General features: G+C 33.8%; 1 pseudogene; it reads right to left on the bottom strand.

Moving 5' to 3' along the window:
- Positions 1 to 1,688: 1,688 nt before the first annotated feature.
- Positions 1,689 to 20,076, bottom strand: LOC118050684 (protein MLN51 homolog; annotated as a pseudogene).
- Positions 20,077 to 20,369: the final 293 nt, after the last annotated feature.

Below are 20,369 nucleotides of genomic sequence, written 5' to 3'. Positions count from 1 at the left end.
TAATTATTTAATTTAATCTTGAATTTGCATTATTTTTCAATCTTAGGTACAATAAGTCACCTAAAACTTACTCCCTGATTTTTTTTTACCATTTAAAATCCCATTTAAGATTGGCATTGTGGCATATAAATTGGAGTTACCCCCAAAATCTAAATTACATCAAGAGGTTCGACTATTTAAATAGCTTGAGGTCATGAATAAAAGTATCACATGATTATCTCAAACCAAACCAATCTAAGGAGGCCTAGAGTTCCTCAAAGTATCCTACAAACATTCATTAACCCATGAAAAGATCTCAAACTACAACATGTAACACAGTGTGTAGGGGGCCTTACGCCTACGCTTCGTCAAATATACCAATCACTCTTTGAAGGTAGGTGAGCGACTTCGAGGTATTAGATGGAAGGAACCTTCGCTAAGAAAGGAATGCATTGATTTTAGGCACTTCTTATCTTCATTTAGCTTCAAGTGAGAGAGGACTTCCATAGAGTACTTTTAAAACATATAGAATCTATAATAAGTAGAAGTTTAATCTGCTTGTGGTATTGGTACTTTTAAAACAGTGGTTCATTTTTCATTGTCTTCTCCGAAAAAAAAAGGATATTTTCTTCCAAACTCATGTCTCTGGGCTTTCTATCCATGTGAATCTATCTCGACCTCACCCGACCTCGGAATGGTCCCCGAGCGATGTTTTATAATCCAAAAAATCACTTTCATGGCTTGTGTTTTAAGCATAACAAGGAGTGGAGTTAGAGAAAATCCCTCCCCGACCAGGATAGTACGTTTTCATGTTTGAAACTCCAGGTATGGTCTTCGTTGGAAGTTGCGTTTAGCTTACTCACAATGTTTTTTCTTTCTTTCTAGTTCTTTCCCCTGTACTATATATATATGAGCCGTCTGCCCCCGAACATCTAACCACCTCGCATGGTTCATCGGTTCCACTGACTAGACCCTCAAATTGAAGATCACTATCCTATCTTCTATCTATACTAGCCTTGTAGACGATGAAGAGGGCCAGCCTGTCCCTGTCTTCAACTTTCTAGAATCTAAAGAAGGTTCCGGTCTAGGTTCCTTCTCTTCTCCTAGGCAAATTGAACACAAGTTCGTTCTCTTCCTCCGTGCATCTAGTCGGACATGATATTTCAAAGATTCTCAAGTGCTTGTTGCACTCGGCAGCTCCAACTCACTCACGGTATTGGATCCGATCTTGTGTTCTGTTAGCATCAACCTTTCTTGAGACCAGGAGGCCCTAACGAATGAGTTTTACTATTTTAGCCTTCTATCCAAACCCAAACATGGCATAGAGACACAACTTGATTAAATAAATGAAAGATATAGCACATAAATTTTATTGTCATGATAAAAGGACAGAATATTTTAAATCATAGCAGGTTTTAAAAAATAAATTAAAAAAAAAAAAAAAAAAAACACGCCACATTCCACAGCTGAGAGAAGCACTTGTTCTCACAGTACGAGTCCACTGAACAAGTAAATGTCTACCTGCACTATTTCAGATGGAAAAAGGTACCCTCAAAACCAGACTTGACCGACCGACGAGGGTCATGCAAGTCAGGTATAAAAAAAACTCATATACCAGCTACTGTGTAAAAGGAAAACTCACGTCACCACCGAGCAAGCGTACCTTCAGCACAATAATTCTTATCTTTTTTTTTTTTTTTTGCACTTTTTTAGTATATAGTTTTTTGAGAAGCCCGCATGCAATTCTCACGAGCTTCATTAAGAAACCAAGCCACAAGAAAACCTGAAAACACCAAAAAACACAATAAACAAAAGTCTTGTCCACCAAACATTAAGAAACCAACATACCAACAGGATCTTCTCTAATGCATTCATACTGCAAGTTTAAACAAGAAAATGCCACCCGTCAAGCCACAATTATGTTCTCCAATTGACTGCAGCATGAGCAGGCGTTGGTTACATAACTGCAATTGTGAGGTAATAAGAATCAAGAGTAAATAAAAAGCATTTTCAGTAGAGAAAAATGATTTAACTTGCATAATTGTAAGGTGCTTGTGCTTTTGTTCAGAAGATGAAAGCATGAAACAGAAAAAATAACCAGAGGCTAAAAATGTAGTTACCTAAAATATCCTGGGACATACTGTGGCCCAAAGCCCTCCAGAATAAAAGCTGGAGATCACAAAGGGCTTGAATGAAGACCTGCATCAACACATAATCGCATCTAAAAAAGTGTTTGGCATTGTGGTGGAAAAATGCTTTTCAAAAAAATTCATAATTTTTTTTATTTTAAATTAATATGTTTTTTATTTTTTCAAATTATTTTGAAGTACTAATTTCAAAAATAATTTTTAAAAAATAAAAAAATATTATTAACATACTTTTCTGAGTGAAAAAAACAAAGCAACCACACTCTTAAACACGCTTGAATTTCATAACGTAAACAAAATACAAAGTTGACTGAACAGACCTTTATCTGCTTATTAAAACACGCTCCATTTCATCTGAAGTGCTTGTACTTGGCTGCTTAAAATCCATCTCCGAGTATCTACAAAGACAGAAATAAGTCAGCTACCTTATTAAGGAACCTAGAGGGTAGCAGTGGGGTAACAGAAGGCAATGTAAGTTCTGCGGGACAGTTAGTTTCATAGAAACATAACAATGACAATCAATGACAAGGTCTGCTCAAAATCAAGTCAACAGAATCTAAGCATAGCAACTGAAAGATTAAGATTGTTCCTTACCAGGTCTCTGAGTAGGCTTCCATTCATTATCGGGTACATTGGAACTACTTTCTTCACTGCAAAGGAAAACAAACCATCAAAACTGCTCTGACTACGTGTCAACAGAATAATGCCATTTAAGTCAATGAAGATGGAGCAACTCAGCACAAGGAAAAAAAAAAAACAAAAGTTCTAAAGCGAAGTGCAACATATAATTGAAAATACAACGAGAAATATTGTTATCATCTAACATTAAAAACAGTAACTATCCAGTCAAATACTTTAAATAGTAGCAAAAATTATAAATCAACCAGCAAACTACCGATTTCCAATTAGATTTCAAAATTGCAAAAGTGAATGATCTATATAAAAAAAGTTCCAAATAAATTGACAAGACAAAACAAAACTAAGACCCTGTTTGTTTGCTGAAAAGTAGTTTCTTTTTGGAAAGTGAATTTCGAGAAAGTGAATTATTTTCTTATGTTTGGTAGTGTAATAGAAAATAAGCTGGAAAACATTTTCCAGTGTTTTGTTATGTCATAGAAAATAAGTTGGAAAATAACTTATTAATAGGGCTGAGCATTTCCGGTTCGGTCCGGTTTTAAACCAAAATAAACAACCAAACCGAATTATTTTTTTAATTTTTTGAACCGAACCGAACCGAAAACCGGTTCAAACCGATTAATTTCGGTTCGGTTCGGTTTTTTCTCTTCCAAACCAGTTCAAACCAAATGTTCCTCTCTACTTCTCCTACAACCTTGACCGCAACAACGTCCATCTACACATAGCGTTGATTGAGGTGATCTAAACAAAACTCAACCCTACAAATCGGGCAAAAAACCCAAGACCCAAACATTGTAATTAATCAAATGGCAGGGGGGTTGTAGAAATCTGATGCAACCATATTATTCGATAGTTTCACCCACATTTAACTAGTGTTTTGCCTATGTTTTATATATAAAATGCCTTGATATTCTTTGTTTTATGTTTTGAAGGCACTTTTGGATGAAAGATGCAAAAAAGAGTAAATTGAAGGTAATTGGCAGATTTGACGTTCAGTCGATGTTTTGTGCAGAACGTGAGCTCTAAAGGTCGAAATGAAGTGATTCCAGTGGCATTAAAAAGCTAACATCCATACCTTTCTGGACATCTAAGGCAAGACAATAAAATAAGGAAGAGCATGGAAATCGCAGCTTTCAAAGTCAAATCTCGCAATCTGCCAATGTTGACCTTCGGTCATTCCGACTTGAATATCTAGAGCTACAAAAGTCCAATTGATGCAAACTCAATTGTTTTGGATTCCTGACTCAAAGGCCTATAAACTCTCCAAATTTCAGCTAAAAAAGATGTCATATGAGGGAGTTATGATTTTTCAAATATGACAACTGAATTCTGCCAGCAAACAGGTTTCGTGAAGAAACGAGTCCAGATTACGTTCCGAAGCATCTAAACCGACATCCAAGTTTTTATTTCAGCAATGTAGCTCCTCTAAGTCAAAGCTTGAAGATTTCATGTAAAGCTATTTCTTCTTTTTTAGGAAAATAGTTATTAAACTACTTAAATGTAAATTGTCTACTTAAGGGAGGACTATTTTGTAAAATAGAGATTAGGGTTTCCTAGCATATAAAAAGAATAAGAGAAGAGAAGGGAGGCAGCCACCCAAGAGGAGAAAAACGCCCCCCTACTCTAAGAAACCCTAAATCATGCATTCTTCCATCTTTTTGATTAGTTGTTCAACAAACATGCAAGGCTAAACTCATTTTCTTGGTTGCAAGGACACGGAAACCTTCGGATTTCAAGAACTGTGAGATCTATTTTACCTTTTCTTTTCAGTTTATATGATGAATATGTTTGTTCTCCTATGCTTATTTTTCCTATGATTGTTTATTTTAATTGCTAGAGCGGATTCTAAGTTATTATTATAGACAATTTATTGCTAAATTTGATATCAAGACCGGAATTGTGGTATATTGACTTGTGAAGCAACTGAGTTTTAATAATTGTAGCGATCTACGTTATTAATCTTAGGGAGAACATTCGATCAAAACAACATAAGCAGACAACTTAGTTGTTAAGATAATGAATTTATCTAGATCTTAAGGCTGCCATTGGATTAAATCATTAGTGCGGACACTATGATTATTTGTTGGTTAGGGTTAGTTATATGGCGGATCCGTTAATTAACCAACGTTAAGAAAAGATAAAAATTCAGAATATAAACTGGAATTTTGTTTCAAGGATCAATTCTGATTTCTATAGGTGGATGTGTGATTGGCGACCAAGGTTTGTTTCTCTTGATAATTTTCTGATTTTATTAATTTTGTTTGATAGTTTTCTGTTTTATTTTTCTTTAGCCTATATAACATCCAAACCCCCCCCCCAAATTGCATAACGTATAGCATAAAAATCTGAAATAAATCTTCCTCGTGGATCGACCCCTTGCTTGCTCTGTATATCTTGCTAGGGTAATTAATTTGTGCAACCACGACATCGCAACAAAATCCACAGATATGAAAAACAAAAGAAAATGAATGGATCTACTATTCCAATTCCATTTGTGGCACAAACTCAACAAGAAAATTAAAACCCAAAGGAACCAAATCCATAAGGGAGGGGAGGAAAATCAAAGGCAGAGGGTAAAGTGAGAGAGATGCAGAGAGGAGAGCGTGGGGGGGTAAAGTGAGAGAGGAGGGAGAGGGTAGGGGGCAGGGAGGCAGAGGGTAAAGTGAGAGACAGAGAAGGGAGAGGGTGCAGTAAAGTGAGAGACAATGGACAAGGGGGGTGGCTAGGGTTAGGAAATGTTTCTATTTATATTTTTTTTTTTTTAAGTGTTGGTTGATTGAACCAGTTCGGTTCGGTTCAATCGGTTTCAGACTTTAGAAACTGAAACCGAACCGAACCGGAATTTTTTCGTGATTTTTTAATCGGTTAATTTGGTTTTTTTTTTTCGGTTCGGTTTTTTTGGTTATTTTTTTTCCGGTTTTCTTGGTTTATCGGTTTTTTTTGCTCACCCCTACTTATTAATGTTTTATTTTTCTCAAGTTTATTACAATAATAAGGAACAAATCTTACAAATTAAAAAGTTGAATGAAAATGAAAAAAAATATAATTCCATAAATTATCTAAAAAAATAATAATAATCAAAATAATAGAGATCAAATCTAAAAAAAAAAAAGATGAAGAAATTAAAATAATAATAATTAACATTTCATAAATTATTTCAAATAAAATAAGTAACAATCAAAAGAATGAGGATCAAATTTGATAGATAAAAAATTTCAATAAAAAATGATAAGGGAAAAACAAATAAAAATGAGGACCAAAGTTAATATAAAAATTAAATTTTAAAAGATGAAATTGAAAAATAAATATTCAAAACAAAATATATATATATATATATATATATATATATATAATATATAGGAATCAAAAGTTTGAAGATCAAATTTGATATAATCAGCAAATAATATGACATTTATAAATTTTTCAAAACTTCAGGAAAGTGTTTTCCGTCCAAATTTTCCATTTTGAAAACTTTGGAAACCAAACTAAATTTTTCTTTGATTGGGAAAGTGTTTTACGTTGACCAAAATGGCAAACAAAGAAAGTTTGGAAAGTGGTTTTTTAGAAACCTTTCTAGGAAAAAATACATAGCCTAAGCTCTAGCATCTTCAATCACTGTTTTGACAAACAGAAGTAAAAGAAGCATGCAGGCATGACTAAAGTTCTTAAACTTAAGCAATCTACTAATTCTCTTTCCAGGTAAAAAGATGTTTTTTAAATGAAAAAAAAAAACACCCAAAAAAATTTACATCCAGATCACAATGCCTAACTCGGAAAAGGTTTGGCGTTGCCAACTAGAATATAGGTCACTCCTAAGTTTAATCCATAACCTGTATAGCCATTATCAATTGAGTCCCAACATAAAACAAATTTATCAATTAGGTCCCCAATGTTTTGCCCATTTCTCAATGGGGTCTTCTGTTCATGTCTTCTTCTTTTTTTTTTTTTAATTACAAATAGCACATGGAATAAAAAGCTGTTGTTTAGCAGAGATTTTTATGCAAAAATTAAAAAACATGGATAAAAGGACCCAATGAAGAAATTCAACAAAACATTTGGACATCCAAGACAATGATAATTTGCTAACAAACCTTGAAGAACCCAAGCAAGATGCTTGCCTAAACAATAAGTAGCATAATAAGCACCATCAACTGTAAGATAAGGCGAACAATAAGTAGCCCCTAAAGCTCCTGCAGCACCAGTCAGAACTGGTAACCTGAACATCATTATAAAAATTTATTATTCACCTTTTACGATATAAAGAAAAGAAACCAAAAGAGAAAGACCACATAATGGAATGAACAGGGCAGTAATTCCTACTATAAACATCATCTGACACAGATTTGCTTCAAGATATATAGAAAACCATTGCATGACAGAAAAAACACCATTGTGTTTCTAACAGAACACAGTTGGCAATCAGTTTATTTTCTTTACTTTTGTTCTGTTTTTTTATAGCTGAATCATAATAATCTGAATCCACCAGTGCAATTTGCCAATTGATGGGACATAGACAGCACCTCCCTTGACCATACAAGACCCGAGGTAAAACCAAAACCCTGTCAGTTATATTGCAGTTCTGTGACAGATTAAGTATACCATGTCATTTCAGAATTCCCTAAACCAAGTTGAGGCTAAGCAACGTATCCAGGAAATGCACGGACAAGACCACTAAAACAGCTCATGATAAGAAAGCTATTGCTACAAAGGATACCTTGAAGATACCAAACACACAGAAAAGAGAACAATATGAAGACCATGTCCATCATTTGAAAATAATAATAATAAGGATAAAGCATTAGCATGAGCGCCTATCACACTTGCATAATGAAGGCTCCTAATATTGCAATTCTTCTTCTTCTTCTTTTTCCTTTTAGATGATAAACAATGCAGTCCAAAAAAATAAAAAACTATACCTGGCAAAAACGTTGGTGTTCCGGGGAGGTTCTGATCACCATGCCCAACACCCATATTCCTTGTGGCTCCCACAACCTCTGCCCCACCATAGAGAAAAGATCCCCTTCCATTTCCTTGAATAATGCCTTTTCCCTTTCCAACCAATGCAGTTCTGGATTTACTTGCTTCCACTGCAGTCTCTGCTTCACCAGCTTCATAAGAATTTAGTGACAAAGCAGTTTTTGGTGGAGAAGAGGCTTGAGAGCCACTACCATGATGTTGGACTAACGGCTGAGCAGGGGTTGGTTGAATGCGGTTTTGAGCAGGACTTCGCTGACGAGAGTGCAGCGGTGCGGTGGGCGAGGTTCTGTTGATTTGGTTGTTCTGTGGAGTCCCCTGATAACTCATCTGGCTTGACATAGCTACACCCCTTCCTTGAGCCCTGGATTGCGAAGATTTGATAGTGCTGACCACAGAAGGCTTCCCTGCTGGAGTGATGGAATCATCAATATAAAGCTTGTCAATTGTAACAGAGTCAGCTATATTCTTCCCCCTCACCAATGCACTGGTTTGCTGCATAGGAAAATTCTCATCTATAACAGGAGTGCGATGATTCTTGCTTGTGCTTGCACCGTGTACATCCCTTTTCTGACCTAAGGTGATGTCTTTACTTGAAGATCCAGTAGGATAAAAAGGAGGAGAAGCAGAACTCAAGTTTGAGTTTTTTTGAGCGGTGGGCACTTGATCAGATTCTGTATTTGATGTTGATATCAAAACTTTCCCTGAACTGCCAAGCAATTTTTTTTCAAGGGGCTTCCCAGGCTGTTTGCTTTGCACTGGAGGTGTCTCTCTATGGCTCTTGAAAGTAGATTCACCCTTTCTGGGTCCTCTACCTCTCACAGCTTTTGGTGCCTGGTTCTGATTGTTACCATCACTAAAAAATTGAGACCTGTTCCGTCTGGCATATCCTTGTTCTGGACCTCGATTTTTACCCCTACGGGCATGAAAATTACCTTTAGCATTCCTTCTTCCCTGAATTATTATGAGGAAAGTTTCAGTAAGAAACAACAGAAAGGAAAACAAAGAAAATGGACTCTCACATCAAATAAAGTTTTGTATGAAATTATCACCTGTTCATAATGCCTTTCCTGCAAAGTCATCTCTTCAAACTTGTCATGCCCCTATTTCTTATTGTCTTTGGACTCCACAACTTCCTTCGACCTAAGGTTCGCCTAAACCAAGTACAAGTTAAACTTAGAATCACTTATTTAAGCTATAACAAGTGAAAGGAGATGGTACACATCATTCAGAACTACATGGTAACAATATGTATAGGAAGTTCTGACTATGAATATCAAAAGCGAAAAAAGTAAAAGGTAAAACAGAAAGTCCAGGTTTTTCTATATAAGCCCAGGTAAGACAAATTATCTACTCGAACAATAGTTAAGTCTAGAATCGTAAAGCTAAGGGAGTAGTACACCAAGATATCAGAACCATGGATCCCTGGTTAAAGGAAATATAAACATATGTGTTTATGCATAAAATAAAAAACCACAAAAATTAAAAATGACTATTAAAGTTTATAGGCTTTTGCATTTAAGTGTACTACTAAACTTCAGTATATAATATACTATGAACAAACTCTACACTAAAACAAATTTCTTCTATCCTAAAACCACACCGATGGCACAATCATACATGTCACTACTAAAAAATGAGCCTATTAGCAACTAACCATTCCATTGCAGATAACATTAAAATTCGTTGCTGATAAAATTCAACAACGAAATTAGCAACAGAAAACTTTAGATGCAAATAATATATGCTAATTTTTTAGCAACGGATTATCAGTTGTTGAATATGTAAATCAGCAACAGATATTCCGTTGCTGATATCCGTTGTTATCTGATTAGCAATCGAAAATTTTGTTGCTAATCTGTTGCTGATTTAACATGAATTTTTTAAATTATTTTTTTCATTTATTGAATTTTTTTTAATTATTTGTGGCTATTTCAAAAATTATAGATAAATATACAAAGAACATAAATTAATACTAGAAATTATTTTATCAAAAATAATAAGTCAAATAAAATAAATTTCACAATAAATTTTTAAATCTCGTCAAACTTACATCAAAATAGATAAGTCACAATTTAATAAATATGTTTTATCATAAAGGTGGTGGTGGAAACGAACCAAAACAATGCTGACCATCATGAGTTGGGACCGGTATACTGTGGTCGAGGCCTCGGTCGATATACTGGATTAGACAAGGGATACATCTGTGGAGCCATATGTGACGGCATAGATGAAGCCATAGGTGTCGACATACCTTGGTCCATATTTGATGCCTAAGCTTGGTATCCCATATTACTAAGAAAGTTTTTGATTGAAGTCATCTCCTGTTGTAGTGATAAAATATGACTATCTCTTTCCTTTATTTGCTCTTTCAATGCCTGAATTGATGAGCTAGGAGGTGTTGACTCCATCATATAGGATTGTGATAAAGCACTCGTACTAACCATGGATTTTGGCATACCAGTTGCACCATATATTCTACCCTTTGTAACTCCTCCTATAGCCGCACACCAAGCTGCTCCATCAAATGAAGGATGATTTTCCCGATCAGTTCCATATCTTGAAATCATCTCTTTTTTGTAATTCTCCTACAATAAAATTAAATATAATAATAAATTCATTTTAATTTTAAATAATAATTAAATTACATAAAAAAATACTTACAACTTTTTTAGACTTGTTATCTATGAAGGTTTCAGGCTTCTTGGCACTCTGATGCAACACTGAAAACACATCATCTCATAGAGGTTCTTTTCCACTTGCTTTTTCTTGCTATTAACAAATAAAAAATATTAGACAATATAAATATGAAAATTTGAAGTCCAACATAACAAATATAAACAATCCTCACCATGCTAACTCGATATGATGCAAATGATACCGTACCTCCAGAATGAGTGCTTAATTTACCATCTGTTTCAATTAGCCGATTATTTCTTGCAGATTTTGATCTCCTTTGAAATTCAGGGGTGGACCAAATTTCTTTAATCATTTGATTCCAATCATCATTGTTTATCCAAATCGGACCTTTATTAATGTAATCCATAATATTTGTGGTATTTCTGTCCGACATAGCTCTCTTACGAGCTCGTGTCAACTGTTGATTCAAAGCAATTCTTGTCTTATCCTCCCAAATATTTCGAACAATTGGTTCATCATCCTCAGAAAATATATATTTTTTCTATTAAAAAAAAAAACAAAAACAAAGCTCAACATAGTTGTTAACTAGCCTATATAATTACAATCACACAATCAGTAGTAAAAAAGATGAACATATTTTTTTGGTATATACCTTACCATTTCTTAATATATTCCTAAAATATAATTAATTTACATGTTCTAACCTAATTAATGTCGTTAGAGATGCAAAAACAATTATATATTAATTTATACTTTCAATCAATGAAATGGTCAAACAAACTTAATGCCTTCGCTAGAAATTCTTTTAATTGTATCTAAGAGGTTCGGACTTCATTTTGGTCTTCACTTCCATAAAAGACTATTTTTACTATATTAATATTCCTTGCATCTAAGATATGGTGTGCATAGAAAAAAAGAATGTAACACCCTCAAATATAATGTCATGAAATCTCAAATATCATTACTAATGTCAAGTATTGAATAATATATCTAAGATTATGGATTTTAAAAAAAAAAATTCAGCAGAGTTTCCTCTATTTTTGTTGGTACCAAGTTATCGACAATACTTATATTATATGTCATTACAACTTCCATCTTGATCCAATCATCCTGGATCACATCTCATTCATCAAACAATCTCTGAACACTAAATTATACTTATCAATATATTCAAGTCTCACAATGTCAATTAATAAGTCAACATAAAAGTATTACTAAAACAATTTGAAAGATAATCAATTTCATCACTATAAGTTCATCAATTTAAAACTGTATAATGTCATACATTAAACTCCTTAAAGAGTTCATCCTTATAAGTTGAATCAACTTTTTCCCAATTGTGCCATGGTCCTTTAAAATTTGACCTCAAAATAAGTCCGATCTCACGCCCACACGATGAGTTATTAAAGCTTTAAAAAAATAACAAAGATTCATTAAAATAATAAAGCTTAAAAAAAATAATTATAAAACTCAATAACCTTATAAATTTCAACTTACTCTATTGTTCCATATAAATGAAGCTCTTTTTTTTTTTGTAATTGGATCTTTATGTGTGTCAAAACCCTGCTTTTGAACCCGTTGCTCATGATGCAATGGAGAAGATGTTGAACCATGGATTGATGGGATGTCATCTCGATCCTCTGAATCTCTAACATTACAATCATCTCCCTCATCACCTAATCCTCTTGCATTAACATCATCTCCCTCATCTTCATCTTCATCATTATCACTATCTACTCTCTCATATTGTTCTCCTCTATCTTCCTCAACTCTCTCACCTCTCCTAACATCCTTGCCCCTCCAATCATAATAACCCCCATCAGCATTATATCCTTCAAAAGTATATGGGTGATCTTGAGGGAAACCTTCTTGAGTTTGAAGTAAATCTTGAAAGCAAAAACCCTCGTACGATTGATAATCATCCCTCTTCCTATAATCTTGCTATGTATGATGTGCATTCCAAGTAGGATTATAGCAATCATGCAACTCATGATGGATAGGTTGATGAGAAATGGATGTTTGGCTATTCGGCCCAGATGAAGGGCCATTTGATCTAGATGAAGTGGCCCTATTACTCCTGGAACCTAATATAGAACCACGTCGAGGCATGCTAGATACCTGAAATAGAATAAAAAATTAGCATCAATAAACAACATTATAGAATAAATATAACTGAATTATTTGTAATTATTGAATATGAACTAATTAATACAATAAGAAAATAAAATGAACAAAATAATTATTTTTAATTAATACCATTAATACAAACATAACTTACATCACTTAAAAATAAGTCCAAATCCAATACATAAAAAATAAATTTTACAGTATATCATCATCATGCTGCTCATCATTATCATCACTCATAACCACATCATCATCATCATCATCGTCATTGTAATCACCATTAACATCATCATCAAATTCTTCATCTGAAACCCTTTCAACTTCTACTAAATTTGCCTGTAATTGAAGCAATTCACAATGGTTGATTTCTGTATAATATGATGCTTCAACAAATATATTTGGATCATCAAGTGTTTGAGTAGGAAGGACACGACATGGTTGAGAAATCTCATCTGACTGAGCGACATCAAATGATCTTGTATTGTTATCATCTTCAATAAATTCACCCATGTTAATGCTATAGCGACTTCTAGCAATTGTCTTAACTACTGGCCACCATTCAGAAGATTTATTGTCAGGTGGACATGTATAGTAGACTTGTTGACATTGTTACGCTAGCACAAAATCTTCATTTCCATATAGTCGAGAAGTATGCTTGATTTCTACCAAACCATTTAAACGATGCATTCTAATTCCTCTTCTTGTATCATACCAATGACATTTAAACATGAACACTTTGCACTTACTCCCCAAATAACTTAGCCGAACAACTTCTTCAAGCATTCCATAATAGTCACATTCATTGGCATCATAACAACTTCCTTTCACACAAACCCCACTATTCATCGTCTTTTTAAATCGACCATAACTTTGAGTGTGAAATTTGAAACCATTCACATAATACCCATTATAACATTTAACTAAATTTGAAGGGCCCATAGCAAGTGCAAAGATTTGATTCCCAGTTCTATTTGATTGATATTCAACCTATCATAACATTTAATACCATCATAAATATTTTTTTCCAAAAAAAATAATTTGTCAAAATAATAAAATTGCATTAAAAAACCCATAATATAAAACTACTTACATTATTTTTTAACCAAATTGGAAAGATCTCCTCACATAATTTTTCTATTTCAGCATCACTCGCATGTGGTTGTTGTGACTTTAGCTCTTGATGACATTGCCTAAATTATAATTAGTTTATTTTTAAAATTAAATTATTAAGAATAAAGTATAAAAAAAAAATATTTCATACTTACTCTAAATAGGGCTTCAATTCTTCACAGTTGAAACAAATATAGTTATGTGCAATTTTCATTTCAACATGTGACAAATGTCTTCTATACGATCTTTTAGACAATTTTTTCCCCGGGTAAGAAAAAATTGAAAGTTGTCCGTCAAGACTTTTAAGGCCACCATCATCATTTCTTGGAACTCGATTTTATATTGTTTGCACGTCATCTCCAAAATAATAAGATGCAAAATTGGTAATTTCATCAATCAAATATGCTTCACATATGGAACCCTCAACTTTAGCTTTATTTGTCACTTTTTTCTTCAAATAAAATATATACTTATATCATTGATATCAATTAGTTTAGGAAAAAAAATGAAAAAGAGTAAAAAATAATATGACATGAAAACATACCGTTCAAATGGATACATCCATCGATATTGAACGGGTCCTCCGACTTTTGCCTCATAAGGTAAATGTATTGCCAAGTGTTCCATAGAGTCAAAGAAAGATGGCGGAAAAATCCTTTCAAGTTTGCAAATAATTTCAATGATATTCATTTGCAGCAACTCCATGTGTTGGACATTTAAACTTGTAGCACTAATGTCTCGAAAAAATACTGACAATTCAGTTAATGACTCCCACAGTGGCTTAGGCAGGTAAGGTCGAAAAGCAATTGGAAGAAGTCTTTGCATAAAAACATGACAATCATGACTTTTCATGCCTGAAACCTTACACCGTGCCTCTTTTACACACCATGAGATGTTTGAAGCATAACCATCAGGAAAGGACAATTCTTTCATCCATGACAACACTTTTTGTTGTTGTTTCTTGAAGAGATAATAAGTGCCTTTAGGTTTGTAAACCCGACCACTTGTATCATATTGCAAATGTAAGTTTGGCTTTTTACAATACAACTGAATATCCAAACTAGCCTTCAAATTGTCCTTGCTTCTATCAGGACAATCCATTACTGTATAAAAAATATTGTCAAATAAATTTTTTTCAATGTGCATGACATCAAGATTATAACGAATTAGATTTGTATGCCAATATGGAAGCTCCCAAAAAATGTTTTTCTTCACCCAATTATGCTTAACACCAAAGCCTGGAATTTTGTCATTATGAGATGAACTTCTAATATGTCTCATCGTCAAATTAGACACTTCAAATAACATTTCTGAACCAGATCGACGGGGTAAAGGAGGGAGCCATTCTGTTACTCCTTTCAAAAACTTATCTGATTGATATCTATATGGGTGATCCATAGGTAGGAATCGTTGATGACAGTCAAAAAAGGTTATTTTTCCCCCATGCTTTAATCTAAAGGCTTTGCTATGCTTCATATAATAAGGACAAGACAACTTCCCATGAGTACTCCAACTCGATAACATACCATAAGCTGGAAAATCACTAATGGTCCACATCAAAACTGCCCTTAATTGAAAATTTTCCTTCCTATATATATCATAGGTATTAAAACCATCAAGCCATAACTTTTTCAACTCATCAATTAACGGTCGTAGGAAAACATCAAGCTTTTTCCCCGGATTCTTCAGCCTAGGAATAATCATTGACAAAAACATGAATGGTCGGGTCATACACTTCCAAGGAGGCAAATTATAAACAGTCACAATTACTGGCCAATAAGAGTAGACATTTGAAGACATGTCAAATGGACTAAAACCATCAATGCATAATCCTAATCGAATATTTTATGGATCGGATGCAAAGTCTTGATGATCTTCATTAAACTTCTTTCATGCTTCCCCGTCAGATGGATGCACCATAACTCCATCATCTGACCTATGAAAATGATGCCATGTCATATCTTTGGCATGATATATAGATATGATTAGCCTCTGAAGTCTTGGTGTCAAGGGAAAGTATCGGAGTTATTTCTCTAACTTATTAGAACCTTTACTAGTGGGATTTCTAGGTTTGTATCATAAACTTCCACAAAAATCACAACTTGTTTTCATTGCATCTACCCTATAGTACATCATGCAATAATTAGGACACACATCATATTTATCATAACCAAGTCTAAGTGGCCGCATAAATTTCTTGGCGTCATAGAAATTTGAAACCAAATTTTCATTATCAGGCATGCAACTTTTTGTAAATTCAGTAAATTTGTTGAAGGCAGTTTGAGTCAAATTTAGAGTTGACTTTATATTAAGCAATTGTACACAAGCAGATAGTTTAGATTGCTTGGTACACCTATCCCATAAGGACTCCTCTATAGCTTTAAGTAATTTATAAAATTTATCTGCCTCTGGATTCGGAAGTTCCTCTGCTACCATAGGACTAGAAACCATATCATTAAAGAATGCATCACCAACCCCCATTGCATGCAGAACCATATTCCTATATGAATTTTCTTTAAAAACATCATTCACAACATGACTACACCCAACTGATGAAGGTCCAGCTATTATCAGTTCTGAAACATAAGGCTCTCCATGTACAGTCCAATTTTCATATTCAGGTAAAAATCCTCTTGAAAACAGGTGCTTATAAACATCTTCTTCCATTACAAACTTTTGATTTTTGCACCTAACACAAGGACATCTAATTTTACCTCCAGACACATTTTCATCAATTGAAAATGCAAAATTGATAAATCTCCGTACACCCGCAATAAATTACGAACAAATATGACCATCCCTACGGCGGCGATACATCCATGATCGATCGTCCATATTAATCTAATTAACATAATTAAACCAAAAAAGAATTAAAATATTATTTATATATTTCTTAATCTATATTTAAAACTTTATATAATAAATTATCAAAATAACTTCATTGCTAACTAGCTTATAAATTATCAAAGGGAAATATAATACGTTGTTTTGATTGTCCATTGGATTAGTAAAATGATATAGGCAAAATAGCTAGCTAAATAGGATACACCAAGTAATTGCTCAGTTTATTATTTATCACCATCATTTTTTTTCTTCAACTTTAGTAATATAGACTATTCTATAAAAAAATATAATCATTTTCATTGTCAAGTAATATTGTAGAAATAAAGTTTGCATGCAAACATATGCCATAATTATTATTTTTTAACCAACTATTAAATATTTATTTCATCAATAATTTATTACTTAAGATCGTCACATTAAACAAAGAAATACTAACAAACTAAAAACACTTTGGAGACAAATTATACCATTATTAGCAAACAGAGGCTAAGATTTAATTACAATGCAATTTTTCTACAAATCAAGTTATCTTCCAAAATTAATAAAAAGTTTTAAGCTACATTAACAAACCTGGAGGACCAATATGCACAACCCAGAAACTTGGCAACTCCAAATGCAAATAAGTAATATGATGATGATACAATCTGAAATTAAAAAAATAAAAATAAATAAGAATAAGAATAATAGTGTTAGAAAATTAAAAAAGTAAATTAGCATGTAATGAGCAAGAATAGCATTGAATAATGTTTCCAACCATTTTATTTATGATTTATCAGGACTTTATAAAATAAAAGTCATTGAACAGGCTGGAAAGAGAATCCCAACACTACCATATCCTTGCCCACCCAAAAATAAAGTCAGAAAATAATCATTTAAAAGGCTGGAAAGAGAATTGACAATCACTGGCCATCCTTGGACAGCCCATGATTTCAAGCTTCCTTTTTAACATCTTCAGCGCTTTTTCTTCAAACTCTCTTAAAAGCCAACAACAAATCATAATTAGCTTTCGAGAAAAAAAAAAATGAGATAACAGACGAGGCACCTTATTGAAGACTAGAGCCCCAAACGGTAGTAGCCCTAGTTGGTGGAAAAAGTTGTGCAAGATTAAGGAATCTGTGTTGGAGATCCGGGCAATATGGGGAACGAAATTGGAGTAGATTTCAACTCACCTTTCCGCTCAACCTCAGGCTAAATAACCTGATATTGATGACAGCTGACCCATATTATATTGAGCATCCTGACAGAAAACAAGACATCTGGATGAAAATTTTTTCTAGTTAAAATATTCAAATTGAATTGAACATAGCAGACTCTTTCAACACATGAAGAAATTGCATAGTAGCTAATATATTCAAAGACTAATTCATGAATTCTGGATCCATACTTATAATTCTGGATTCATCCTGCAGGTCATGTTTTGTTTTTAACTTCTTAAGATAATGGCACCATGAAGAAACAAAAAATTAAAATCCATCGTTCTTGTCTCCATTTGTTTCAGATAATGAGTCTCCATTGGTTTCAAATAATGAAAATCAATATAACTACGTACTAGTTAAAAACAAAATGTAGCACGTTGTCGTCCTCTGCCAACATAAATGAAAAATGTAGCACGTTGGAGAAAACAGAGGTTAAAGGAGACAAAGCCAAAGCCATATGGAGAATGAAGGAACTCTATATTGCGATGGGCTGCCTCTGCAAAATCGAAGAAAGCAGGAAAGTATATCGGCCGGAAGGTAAATTTTTTAACATATTTGAGTCATTAATCTTCTCCCTGAACCAAAGACTTTAAAATTTCTCCTCTCTCGGCATGTTTAGACGTTTGAGTTCATTAAGTGTGCATGCAGTATAAATAATTATAATACAAAAAAGCCTTCAAAAATTAATTAAATAAAAAAATCAAATTAACTGATTATAAAATCCAAAAAAACTATTATCCAGTTCATTTTTAATTTCAAAAACTTGAAATTGATTCAGCCAAAATTAAATGTAAAATAAAAAAAATATTAATATTTTTATTAACCCAAAATTAATCAAACCCACGTTTCCCCAATCAGCCCTCTTTTACATTTTTGCTGCCTAGCCAACCTTCTAAGACACATTACCCAAACTTTGTATGGAGAAGTTGGGAAGCTTTGCTAGAAAGCCGGCTAACACATATTCCCTGCTGTCATATATAGTTTTTACCATAAATTTTGCACAAACTCTATCATCCTTTCTAAGACACATTTTCCATATTTCTCCCTTAAAAAACAACACACATACACCCAGTAAAACCAAAAAACCCAGAACCCTATAAAAAGTCTCACTACTTCCATATTTAACAAATAATTTGCAATAGATCTACAAAATTATTCTGTAAAATTAGTTAATATAAAAAATATATATTCTCTCTAAATTACAAACATAATTTTTTAAATATGGGTTTTTTATTATACTTGCTATCACACCATGTTTGCTCCCTGCAAGATTGAAATTTTGGAAGCGTAAAGTAACTGTAAAGTAACTGGAGAAAAAGTTAACAAAACAACAAGTTATGTTTGTGGACGCATGACAAGGATATGTAGAATTGAAAGGGACATGGGATTGGCTCCTGGAAAAGAAATAGAAAGGAAGAGATATGGGTTAATTAGGTTTTTGAAGAATTATAGAAAGGGACAGAAGATTGGGTTCTTTCGGAGAATGAATAAAGTTTGCAGCTGTGGGGTTCTTCTTTTGTTGTTTTCAAGGTGTGTGTGTGTGTGTGTGTGTATACCAATAAAAAAGCGACACGTAATTATTATTATTTTATAAAAGTCAAAATTTAATTTTTTATATCAGCAACCATATTAGCAACGGCAAATTCGTTGCTAATTCTTAATATATTAATTTATTTTTCAGTATCTGATTTTTCGTTGCTGAATCCGTTGCTAATATTAAAAAATTAATATATATTTAATCCGTTGCTAATCTGTTACTAAAATTACAACTAAATTATTTTGATGCTAAAATCCGTTGCTAATTACCCTTCTTTTTAGTAGTGTGTGCTGACCACCAGCACTGTCCCTAAACCTATCATCATGGATGTAAAATGCCCCAGTAGTAGGCACGGCAAATGGCTCATTCTCCTTCTTCCCCTCTTCCCCTTCCTCCACTTTCTCCTCTCCCATCTCCTCGGCTTTCCTCCCCTCAATCTCCTTTTCCCTAACCTCAACACAAACATTGTCGTTGCCTCCTACTCCCTTTTCATTTCCTTTTCCCCCCTCCTCTTCCTCATAAACCTCTTCTTCTTCCTCTTCATCATCATCTTCATCTTCCTCTCCATTTAATGAGTCTTTTCATTTCCTTTTCCCCCCTCCTCTTCCTCATAAACCTCTTCTTCTTCCTCTTCATCATCATCTTCATCTTCCTCTCCATTTAATGAGTCTTCTTCTTCGACTTTGTCATCATCATAGTCTGCAGCCCCACCCTGGTCGTCAGATTCATCAGAGTGAATTGGAGCCCTCTGAACAATTATGGGCTTCGCTTCTCCTTCACCCTCCTCGTTGTCATTCGCAACTTCTCTCCTTCTCCTTCCAAGCAACCACTTCTTTTCCGCAGGATCACTCTCATATTCAATCTCCGCTTCACCAACCCTAGCCATTATTACAAAACCCTAAAATTTCAAATTTTCACGTTGCAGTCCGTCAATCAAAAGGACAACAACAATAAGAAACTCCCAGTCGAGTCGAATTTCTAAACGCCGCAAAGCAAACACATAATCCTTCCACGCAATCAAAAACTTCCTCACAAACCAAAAGGCCGAGTAAAGAAATTAGAAGTCAACCAGAACTGGCGATAAAGCGAACCAAAAGCAAATTTGTTAACAATCAATGGAAATCGAAACTCTTGAAACCCTAAATTTGAAAGGGAGATTAGATCCAGGAGTTCTGAATT

This window comes from Populus alba, chromosome 1 (assembly GCF_005239225.2).
Source record: "Populus alba chromosome 1, ASM523922v2, whole genome shotgun sequence".
In the NCBI taxonomy this organism is placed as follows: domain Eukaryota; kingdom Viridiplantae; phylum Streptophyta; class Magnoliopsida; order Malpighiales; family Salicaceae; genus Populus; species Populus alba.
The sequence above is the reverse complement of the archived record's forward strand: the minus strand, read 5'-3'. Positions and strand labels throughout refer to the sequence as shown.